Source organism: Eleutherodactylus coqui, chromosome 6, assembly GCF_035609145.1.
Source record: "Eleutherodactylus coqui strain aEleCoq1 chromosome 6, aEleCoq1.hap1, whole genome shotgun sequence".
NCBI lineage: Eukaryota > Metazoa > Chordata > Amphibia > Anura > Eleutherodactylidae > Eleutherodactylus > Eleutherodactylus coqui.
Genome location: NC_089842.1, coordinates 202565425 through 202578029, shown reverse-complemented (window position 1 = coordinate 202578029; position 12605 = coordinate 202565425). Strand labels below are relative to the sequence as shown.

Genomic DNA, 12605 nt, shown 5'->3' with positions numbered 1-12605 from the left:
GCCGCCGCCCCGGGAGCAGGAGCCAGCAGACGGATCTCCATGGTGAACCTATCTGACAGATAGGCTCACCGCGGAGAATCGCAGCATGCTGCGATTTGCCGACCTCGAGCGGAGAATCGCTATGATTCTTTGCTCGTGGACAGGGGGGAAGCGCTTTCCATAGCAACACTATGGAAAGCTTTCACTGCGTTCTCTGCAGCCGGACTATTGCCGCGGGGAACACAGTGAAAATACACCCGTAGACAGGCAGCCTTATTCTTAGGGACTTCTACCCACTTCCACAACCACTGTGGGTGACCAGATAAGGGCCACAATTGATTTTCTAGACCTGGTTCTGCACCACTTCATCTAGATCTTGATGGGCACATTCAATCTCCAATTTGCACACCCACACAAAAAAAAAAAAAAAAAAAAAAAAGAACAGCCTCTTTGGGGTGAAATTACAATACTCTGCAGCATTAGAAGGATCAATTATAAGTAGCAGGTAAGCTCTGCTATGAATGCAATATCTAACTGCAGTATGTTGCTAGGTAACAAGGAAGAAGTAACATTACAGTCATTTTAGGTTGCTAGAAAGAAAGAAAAAAAAAATCAATAACAAATAGCAATATGGTTAAATGAATTGGGTTCAGGCTCAAGTGGATACACAAGCACAGACATAAGAAACCAGCGTAATATTAAATTATTACTGGAGTGGCACAGTTGTGTGAATGGATGTGACATATGTAAGCTGACTTAAAGGGGTTGTCCCGCGCCGAAACGTTTTTTTTTTTTTTTCAATAGCCCCCCCGTTTGGTGCGAGACAAACCCGATGCAGGGGTTAAACAAGAAAACCGCACAGTGCTTACCTGAATCCCCGCGCTCCGGTGACTTCTTACTTACCCGGTGAAGATGGCCGCCGGGATCTTCTCCCTCGGTGGACCGCAGGGCTTCTGTGCGGTCCATTGCCGATTCCAGCCTCCTGATTGGCTGGAATCGGCACGTGACGGGGCGGAGCTACAAGGAGCCGCTCTCCGGCACGAGCGGCCCCATTCAGAAAAGAAGAAGACCGGACTGCGCAAGCGCGTCTAATCCGGCGATTAGACGCTGAAAATTAGACGGCACCATGGAGACGAGGACGCCAGCAACGGAACAGGGAAGTGAATAACTTCTGTATGGCTCATAATTAATGCACAATGTACATTACAAAGTGCATTAATATGGCCATACAGAAGTGTATAGACCCATTTGCTTTCGCGGGACAACCCCTTTAAGGGGATGTGCCCAATAGCAATACTGTATTTTTTGCACATACTTTCTATGTACGGATTCTGTATAGGTAGCTTAGAAAAAAACATCCCAGATGGCTTATAAGTAGCCAATTGACAATTACATAGCATTGCATGTCATGTGCATTTATTGATAAACTAGTCATATCTGACCTAACTGCTCCCTCCTCACTCCTGTTGTGACTCCCTCAGTCTTTCCGAATGGTGGGTGTGATTTATATACTTGCCCGCCTCCTCCCTGGGAAGCCGCCGGTTGGTCCGTGCATCGGACTTATCTCTGAGTTCAGTATACACGCACACACTGCTCCGTGTGTATGCACATTGAATGCAAAGATGATTCAGAGCGGCAGCTTCCTGGGTGGCCAGTGAAGGAATGAGGAGAAACGCCGATTTAAAAAGCACATCCATGGATTCAGAGGTTTATGATGCTCATGGGACCTGACAGCTTCTATTTAGCCCCAAGAGGACCAGACACTTTTTAGGGATTGTACCCATGTGGTGGTTTTACTGCCCTATTTTTTTTACTTCAGCTACAAAAATTACTTTTGCAGCTTTTTTTTTCTCTCGTAACCTATAAGGCTATTTTTTAACCTCTTAACGCTTTAGGATGTACAGTTACATCCTGTAGCATCGGGGTATGTATGTTTCTTACAGCCGGCACTCACCTGCAACAGCTCCAATAAGCAGCGCAGCAAATTGGAGCTGTTAACCCTTTAAATGCCGCTGTCAATTCTAACAGAGCCATTTAAATCCCCAGACCTATGTTTGGGGGTCTCTTAGGCCTTCTGCGATGAGATCGCAGGGAGAAATGAGAGTGTCATGGCAGCCAGGGGTCTTCTGAAAGGCCCCAGGGCTGTCATAGGCACGGCTTGATAATCTACCTGTCAGATCACAGTAAGATGTAATGCTATGGCATTACATCATACTGCAGGGGCAATCAAAACATCGCAAGTTTATGTTCCCTCTAGGGACTAAAAAACAAAAGTAAAAGTAAGTTTTAAAAAGTTTTACTGTCATACTGTAATAAGTAAAAAAAAAAAAAACCTTTTGCCATATTTCAAATAAAATAATATTTATATCTGAATAATAAAAAAAAAATCATATTTGGTATTAGTTTGTCCGTAAAAGTCGGATCTTTCAAGGCAACACATTATTTACGCCATTCGGTGAACGTCGTCAGAAAAAAAATAATGTCAGAATTGTGCTTTTTTTTTTTTTTTGGTCACCCTGTCTCCTAGAAAAAAATGTAACAAAAAGGGATCAAAAAGTCATATGTATTCAATTCCTACCAACGGAAACTTCAGGATGTCCTGCACAAAATGAGTCCTCACACAACTATGTCGACCGAAAAATAAAAAAGTTATTGCGGTCAAAAGATGGGTGACAGAAAATAATTTAAATATCTTTGTTACAGTTTGTGCACCTTAGAAACAAGATGCACTAAAAGATGGCGGAATATCGTTTTTTTTTCCATTTCACTCCATTTAGAATTTTTAACAAAAGTTTATTTAGTACATTATATGGCACATTAAATAGTACCATTAAAAAATACAATTGATCCCGCAAAAAACAAGCCCTCAGACAAGGTGGCGATGGATAAATAAAACGGTTATGATTTGAAAAAAAAAAATGGAAATGGAAAAACTAAAAATGGAAAAAAAGAAGGGCCATGTCCTTAAAGGGTTAATATTTTTTTTTCATTGACTTTTTTTTCCATTTTTTGGTTTTATTGAGAGTAAGAATCTAAAAAAAAGGTTTGTAATGTTTGTTTTTTTTATTTTTAAAATGGGTACATTTAGGCTAAAATAGGGGAACAGGTTCCTCGTTTTCTTTTGGACATTTTGATATATAATTTGTATCGTTTTGGATTACAGGACGCATATGGCATACTATATTCTGTAATTTTTTTTTACCACCTATGTCCCCCATGATGTGATATAAGACCTCTTGAAGTCATTCACATGGTCTTTTTTTCTTCTTTTAATTTCATACTTTTCCACTGTAGATGTGGGTCATCCTTAGGACCCGCATTTACATGGGAAAACATTCCCCTGTAGTGACATCAGTCACTAAAAGAGCTGAACAAGTTCTGAAAGGACCCTGCAGCTCTTCTGTGGCAGGGGACACCCAGCAATCACATAACCGCTGGATGGCATAGTGGAAATAATATGTTCACTCTTTAGTACATAGTGCGCATTGACTGCTATGTAGCTTGGAAAGGAGAAGGCATAAGTAGTTTTTTAACCCCTTGTCCTCAGGCTATGTCTGCCAGCTGATTAATTGCAGGAGCAGAGTCTTTAATTCCGCGCCGTACTTCTGCTATCGGCTGAGATTAACCCCAGGACCAGGCGCCGTATATTTACCGTGCTTCGTTCTTAAGGGGTTGAAATAGTCAGAAGAATACAGCTCAGGTTCCCTAAATCAGTTCTTACAGTTACTTTCATGTTTAGCATACCAATATGTGCAAGGTGCATGCAAGTGCCAAGATGGATGGCTAAAACAAAACCGCTAAATTCTTGGAGGTGTATCAATACCTTTTAAAAAGCCGCACAGATTACTTTTTATTCCGGTCTGAAAGCTTCTGTGTGATTAACATTTTCCAGCTCTACTCACTGGCACACGTATGCACTTAAAGCGGCATGGAGTCATTTCTATAAAAGCAGGACTTTATACATGAATAATGTGAACCAGTGGTGAAAAGCTGCGAGTTGTAAAAATAGAATTTCAGCAGTATAATTATGTCAGATCATTTATGTACAGCATGTACATCTTGTATTACTGCCCCTGTACCGGGGAAATCTGGAGAAAACAACCTTTCATGTACCCACTCTCCCTGCACAGCGTGAACAAGCATGAACCTTTAGTGGTTTCTATAGAAATGCTTCATAATGAAGATCAATAGGGAGTCAGCTCTGTCACAAAAAGAAAGGATTTTTCCTTTCTTAAATGCTGCGGCAACGACATCTGACAAACCAAATTCTTGCTAATAAACCCACAGACCAATTATCTGTATTACAGACTAATATTCAACACAGTCATTATTAAAACTCCTTTCATTTACTTTAATTCTTTTTTTATTCCAGCCACTTTATATAGCTGCCCAAAGTGACAGTTCTCTTAAGGTCCAGACAAAGGGGGAAAAAAAACCTTGATCACTGGCAAAAACTATCTTTCTCCCCCCAAAAGACTGCATGATAAAATTTAACTCCATACTTACTAATCTCTCATGTGTTATGGCTCTTAATACCATTAAATACCTAATTATTCTCGTTAATCTCTTACTAATTTCCCTATAACTAAGGCTGCATTCACATGAACGTATATCGGCTCGGTTTTCACACCGAGCCGATATACGTCATCCTCATCTGCAGGAAGGGGTGGGGGGATGGAAGAGGCAGGAGCTGAGCTCCAGCCCCCTCTCTGCCTCCTCTCCACCCCTCTGCACAATCCTCTGAACTTAGCCCCGCCCCAGTTCCGCCTCTCCCCATTGCAAATAGTGCAGAGGGGTGGAGAGGAGGCAGAGAGGGGGCGGGAGCTCAGTTCCTGCTCCTGGCTCTTCCATCCTTCCCCCCCCCCCCTGCAGATGAGGACGACGTATATCGGCTCGGCGTGAAAACCGAGCCGATATACATAGTAACATAGCTCGTAAGGCTGAATGAAGACAATGTCCATCTAGTCCAGCCTGTCTAGCCTCCTGTTTTGTTGATCCAGAGGAAGGCAAAAAACCCCAAGAGCAGAAGCCAATTAGCCCTTTTGGGAAAAAATTCCTTCCCGACTCCCTAATGGCAGTCAGACTGTTCCCTGGATCAACCCCTAATAGTTCCTACCTGCCTGTATACCCGGATTAACAAATAACATTAGATTTATAGCCTATAATATCCTTCCCCTCTCCAGAAAGACATCAAGTCCCCTTTTAAACTCCTCTAAGGATTTTGCCATCACTACGTCCTCAGGCAGAGAGTTCCACAGTCTAACTGCTCTAACAGTAAAGAACCCCTTTCTATGTTGGTGATGAAACCTGCTTTCCTCTAAACGTAGCGGATGTCCTCTTGTTACCGTCGCAGTCCTGGGTATAAACAGTTCCTGGGAGAGATTCTTGTATTGTCCCCTCATGTACTTATACATAGTTATTTGATCGCCTCTTAACCTTCTTTTTTCTAGAGTAAATAGTCCCAATTTGGATAGCCTCTCTGGGTATGCCAGTCCCGTCATTCCATGTATTAGTTTAGTTGCCCTTCTTTGAATCCCCTCCAATACCGTAACATCTTTCCTGAGCACCGGTGACCAGAACTGAGCGCAGTATTCCATGTGAGGCCTGACAAGTGCCTTATATAATGGAAAGATAATGTTCTCGTCCTTCATCCCTATACCTCTTTTAATGCATCCCAAAACTTTATTTGCCTTTGCAGCAGCTGACTGGCATTGGTTACTCCAGTTCAGTCTACAATCCACTAGTACCCCCAGGTCTTTTTCCATTTCACTTTTCCCTAGCGGTACCCCATTAAGTGAATATTGGTAACATCCATTCTTGCTGCCCATGTGCATAACCTTACATTTATCAACATTGAACTTCATTTGCCATTTTTCTGCCCAAGCCCCCAGCTTATCTAGGTCAGTTTGTAGCTGCACATAGTCCTCCGTTGCATTAATTATATTGTATAATTTTGTGTCATCTGCAAATATTGATATTTTACTATGCAGTCCCTCTATCAGGTCGTTGATAAATATATTGAACAGAATGGGGTCCAATACTGAACCCTGTGGCACCCCACTAGTGACTGTGGCCCAATCAGAGTATGAACCATTTATTACCACCCTCTGCTTTCTATCATTGAGCCAATTTTTAACCCGATTACACACGTTTTCACTCAATCCGAGCTGTCTCATTTTCTATATTAGCCTATTATGTGGCACGGTGTCAAACGCTTTAGAGAAGTCCAGATATACGAGATCAATTTTGTCTGACATGAGCGACCCTTCATGAATCCATGCTGGTGAGGAGTTATTCCCTTGTTCTCCTTGAGGTGCTCATCGATGGCGTCTCTCAGAATCCCCTCGTAAATTTTTCCCGTTACTGAGGTGAGACTTACCGGCCTGTAATTACCAGGCTCACTTTTGGTCCCCTTTTTATAAATTGGAACCACGTTGGCAATGCGCCAATCCAATGGACAACACCGGCCTTGATAGTGTCTAGAAATATTAGGTATAGCGGCCTAGCTATCTCTTCACTTAGTTCCCTTAGTATCCTTGGGTGTATTCCATCTGGGCCTGGCGATTTATTGATTTTAATCTTCTTTAACCTGTTCCGCACTTCCTCCTGCGTTAGGTATGATATATTTTGCGAGGGGTTTATTTTATTCCCCTGTATCTCATGTGGCATTTCCTTTTCGTTTGTGAATACGCTTGAAAAGAAACTATTTAATAGATTTGCCTTCCCTCCATCATCTTCAATGATTCCTCCTGCATTATTTGTTAAAGGGCCCGTGCTCTCCCTGCAAATCCTTTTGCTGTTAATATAGTTGAAAAATAGTTTTGGGTTGTTTTTGCTCTCTTTGGCGATCACTCTTTCCGCCTCCTCCTTAGCAATTTTGATCGTATCTTTGCATATTTTGTTTTTTTTCCTGTACGATTTTAGCGCTTCTTCGCTGCCTTCTTGCTTTAGTAAGTCACAGTGGTATGAATTATCTATATAAATCCAAAACTAAGGCCGTCACAGATATAGAATTAAAATTTACCTTTTATTACAGATTTACTTAAAAAACGAGGTCAAGGCCTACTAACAAAAACCAAACATAAAACAATTAGTAACAGGACAGACAAATCCACAACAGTGGGGTACTGGGAGGGATATGGGAGGGAGAATTATATAAATGACTCCCAAACGGATCCCGTTTAGTCTTTCCCAGAAAAAAACCAAGAGTCGCTTATATCAAATGAATGGAACCATAGCCTCTAACCACATAAATATATGTCGTTTAGGGCTGTGGTATAGTTCGTATATGCTCCAGACGGAGACTGACAAATGTCATATGAATCAAAAGCAGCCTGCTTATTTCCTTGGGACTCTTAGATGTTTTGCGATCAGTGTCCCTTGGTGTATTATTTACACTTTATTGTACGGTACGTTATTAGTACTCTTTATACAACGAATAGAACCGTGGCCTCTAACCATATAGATATGTCGTTTTAAGGCTGTGATATGGTTCGTATGCACTCCAGAAGGAGAATATCATATGTCATATGTAGACGCAGCCTCTTTCAATTCTTCGGACTCTTAGGTGTTTATTAGATCGGTGTGTTTGGTGTAGTATTTACACTTTATTGTACGGTGCGTTCTTGGCACTCTTTTCACCGTTCTTGTTCTAATGACTCTTCAGAACCATGTACTGGGAGCTTTAAAGTTCATATAGCTCATACTTAGTACTTCTAATATTCATCACACTTCTGCTCTTAGTAAGATTTTTTGCTCACTTCTGCTCTTAGTAAGATTTTTTGCTCGACGCGTTTCTGTATCGGAATGACCAACAGTTCATCAGGAGCTGGGCAAGAATAAGCCCTTAGATAAGCAAAGAAGAGTTTTATCTGAATTGATACACCAGATCGATGGCTGGAATGTGTCTGTCACTATAGTCAAAGGAATACTCCCAGTTGCCTCATTAGGATATCAGCCTGAAACCCCACAATGGTTTAGGTCCCAGGAATGCTCTAATCATTCAAGATCCAAAGATCAATATAACTGGATCTTAATTAACTCGCAGTTGGATGCTGAGAAAAGCCTAGAGAGCATAACTCTGGAATGGAGTGTAAAGACAGTGCATCGTGTGCGTCATGTGAAAATACTATACACGATGCACACAGATGCTGTCAGATTTATGCCACTCTAAAGTAGTACCCAGATTTTTGAGTAGTTAGCTATGAACAGTTAACTGTCCGCCACGGACTAGTAGCTTCAAAATAGACGGCTGTCAGGTTAAATACCTGTTAGCCCCATGCAAGTGTAGTATGGGGGACAATACCCCACTTCAGCCTATATGCTACCAGTAACTGCCACAATGGCAAAAACCAATTTTAAGCTAACTGAATGGCTTGTATTAGTAAAACAGAGTCAGCTGTAATAGTCTCCAGGACGAGAGAGAGAGATAGAGCAAGGCAAAAAGGGATAAGGAGTAAACTCCAGCAGCGCCTGCGGCTCTGGTGGTGAGCTGCAGGTATCTCAGAGATACCTGCAGCTCACCACCAGAGCCGCAGGCGCTGCTGGAGTTTACTCCTTATCCCTTTTTGCCTTGCTCTATCTCTCTCTCTCGTCCTGGAGACTATTACAGCTGACTCTGTTTTACTAATACAAGCCATTCAGTTAGCTTAAAATTGGTTTTTGCCATTGTGGCAGTTACTGGTAGCATATAGGCTGAAGTGGGGTATTGTCCCCCATACTACACTTGCATGGGGCTAACAGGTATTTAACCTGACAGCCGTCTATTTTGAAGCTACTAGTCCGTGGCGGACAGTTAACTGTTCATAGCTAACTACTCAAAAATCTGGGTACTACTTTAGAGTGGCATAAATCTGACAGCATCTGTGTGCATCGTGTATAGTATTTTCACATGACGCACACGATGCACTGTCTTTACACTCCATTCCAGAGTTATGCTCTCTAGGCTTTTCTCAGCATCCAACTGCGAGTTAATTAAGATCCAGTTATATTGATCTTTGGATCTTGAATGATTAGAGCATTCCTGGGACCTAAACCATTGTGGGGTTTCAGGCTGATATCCTAATGAGGCAACTGGGAGTATTCCTTTGACTATAGTGACAGACACATTCCAGCCATCGATCTGGTGTATCAATTCAGATAAAACTCTTCTTTGCTTATCTAAGGGCTTATTCTTGCCCAGCTCCTGATGAACTGTTGGTCATTCCGATACAGAAACGCGTCGAGCAAAAAATCTTACTAAGAGCAGAAGTGAGCAAAAAATCTTACTAAGAGCAGAAGTGTGATGAATATTAGAAGTACTAAGTATGAGCTATATGAACTTTAAAGCTCCCAGTACATGGTTCTGAAGAGTCATTAGAACAAGAACGGTGAAAAGAGTGCCAAGAACGCACCGTACAATAAAGTGTAAATACTACACCAAACACACCGATCTAATAAACACCTAAGAGTCCGAAGAATTGAAAGAGGCTGCGTCTACATATGACATATGATATTCTCCTTCTGGAGTGCATACGAACCATATCACAGCCTTAAAACGACATATCTATATGGTTAGAGGCCACGGTTCTATTCGTTGTATAAAGAGTACTAATAACGTACCGTACAATAAAGTGTAAATAATACACCAAGGGACACTGATCGCAAAACATCTAAGAGTCCCAAGGAAATAAGCAGGCTGCTTTTGATTCATATGACATTTGTCAGTCTCCGTCTGGAGCATATACGAACTATACCACAGCCCTAAACGACATATATTTATGTGGTTAGAGGCTATGGTTCCATTCATTTGATATAAGCGACTCTTGGTTTTTTTCTGGGAAAGACTAAACGGGATCCGTTTGGGAGTCATTTATATAATTCTCCCTCCCATATCCCTCCCAGTACCCCACTGTTGTGGATTTGTCTGTCCTGTTACTAATTGTTTTATGTTTGGTTTTTGTTAGTAGGCCTTGACCTCGTTTTTTAAGTAAATCTGTAATAAAAGGTAAATTTTAATTCTATATCTGTGACGGCTTCTTGCTTTAGTAGTTTGAACGCTTTCTTTTTTTCGTTTATTGCCCCTCTTACCGTCTTGTAGAGCCACATTGGTTTCCTTTTAGTTGAGATTCTTTTATTTTTAAAGGGAATGAACTGTTCACATGACGTGATTAGGATCCTTTTAAACTTTTTCCATTTGCCCTCCGTACTGGCATTTTTGAGGATGGTGTCCCAATTAATGTTACCGATAGTAGTTCTAAGCTCATCAAATTTTGCTTTACCAAAGTTTAGTTTGTCACTCCCTGATAAGGCTTCTTGTTGAATGACAGCTGGAAGTTGATTATATTGTGGTCACTGTCCCCAAGTGCCCCTCAACCTGTACCCCCTTTATTCGGTCCGGTTTGTTAGTTAGTACTAGGTCCAGAATGGCTCTCCCTCTTGTTGGTTCCTGCACAAGTTGTTTCAGATAATTATCTTTAATTACTCTCAAGAACTTATCACCCCTGTAAGATTTGCAGGTCTCATTTTCCCACGTTGGTGGGAATGCACCCTAAAGGCCTTTTTACATGTGCTCCTGTAATTTGATCGCTAATCGTTCTGTGAAAATGCATGCAGCAACTGAATGAGAGTTGATCAGTCATTCAGTTTCTGTATGCGGAAAATCCAACAATGCGTCGTTGCATGTAAACTGCAGTTGTTCACTTTGGAACGACTGTCTGCTTACTGTGGATGGGCGGGGAGGAACACTATCTGTCTGCTGCGCTTCCATTTCGGCAGCGCTGTGAGCAATGCCAATGATACACACTTCTGTGTAACGGCACCAGAGCAAGAATCACTAGGACAAGTGTCAGCATCGTTTGCCCCACAGTTTGTCCCGTATGAAAGGACCATAAAGCCGGCCTCACATAAATGGGTCGATTCCACATGTGGGGGGCGGAAGCAAAAAGCAGCCGTGTGCCCGGCCAGCATCTGTGGCATACCTGTCCTTTAGCATCTTTAATAATAATATATAATAATAATCTTTATTTGTATAGCGCCAACTTATTCCGCAGCGCTTTCAGGCATGGATAAATGCAAAACAATACAACAATTACAATGTGAGATACATTGGGTTGGACACAAATGGGTTGAAGGTGGTACAGGAGGTGCAGGGGGTGGGGAACACAGGCAATAGGAAATTTTATGTACAGATCATTTATTATCTTTATCTGTACTGTAGATGATCGCAGCAAGAAGCCATCTGATACGGAGTACAGATTCCCCCCCCTCCCCCCCCCCAAATTCCTGCTTTTCCGACGTCATCGCGGAAGGGCTGCTGGTCAGACAGCTTCCATTGCCTTCAATGGAAGCCTACAGCCCAAAAATAGAGCATTTTATTTCTGCGAGCGGAAACTAGAATCACCGTCTACTAATGTGAACCCATGCTCTATTCTTGTTAATGGATGCAGAATACTGCGGATTGTCCGCGCAGGTGATGATCGCTGATTCCGTAATCCAAATCCAGTTGTGCGAGACCCACCTAACCTGGGTGCTTTTACACAGGATGATCTGTTAGGCCTCATGTCCACTAGGTAAATGGATTTAGCAAATCCGTGCGGATGTCCCGCACGCGTGATCCGCGCCCATAGGGATGCATTGGACACCCACAGGTAAGTAAATACTTGCGGATGTCCTTTTTCCCTGCCCTGTGGATCGCAGGTCCGGGAAATCACCCGCAGCATGCTCCATTTTCTGCGGGTTTCCTGCACGGACGGCTCCCGCAGGCTTCCATTGAAGCCTATGGAAGCCATCCGTATCCGCAGCACACCCGCAGCTGAATTTCTGCTCTGCCGCGGGAGAGTAGGAGTTCAAAAAAAAAAAAGAGAGAGAGAGTGCACGGCGCATGCGCGAGGCACGCTGCCGGCATGCCGAGCACACCCGCCGGGCCGAAGAAAGAAGATCCGTCTGCGACGGAGGGCAGGTCCGCAGCGTCCGGATAGCTAAGTAAATCTTATTTTCAGGCCTCATGTCTGCGGGAAAGGAGGGACCCGCTGCGGGATTCTGCATGGAGAATTCACACAGGCCCGAATTTCCTAGTGGACATGAGGCCTTAGGCAACAAATGCTCGACAGGTCATTCCAGCAATAATTGTTCCTGTGCTTTTACATAAGTGACTGACTGTCTACACGGAACGATACATTGTTTAGTTTTCTGCATACTTTTACTCCGAATGATAATCGTTCTGTATAAAAGCACCTTGACTTTTGTGCCAGGCTTACTATAGCTGTAATTTATCAGCTGTCATTTTCCAAGGGAAGAGGTAAGCTGCTTTCAGTAAACCATGACATGATGTCCATTGAAATGAATGGGCGTTGTGTTTGGTTGGATTTACGCATGCAGATTTTGAAAGTATGGCCATTGCTTGTATGTTTCTTTCCTTTAGCGCCAATTCTGAAAAAAAGCAAAACCTGCATGTAGAAATCCAGGGGAAGATGTATGAAAACGGTCTAAAAGAAAAAAAACATAGTACAGCCTTATGAGGAATGAAAGCTGCACTGTGATTGGTTGCTATGGGCAACACAGATAGTTTTTCTTTTAGACAGTTTCCTCCCCCCCCCAGTCTTATTCACAGATGAGTCATCTCCTCAAGAGGGAGAGCTAATCTTTGC

General features: G+C 42.5%; 1 protein-coding gene across 2 annotated transcripts in view; it reads right to left on the bottom strand.

The window, feature by feature from the left end:
- TEDC1 (tubulin epsilon and delta complex 1) overlaps positions 1-12605 on the bottom strand; it is a 74365-nt gene that overhangs the window by 32821 nt on the left and 28939 nt on the right. The window lies entirely within an intron of this gene.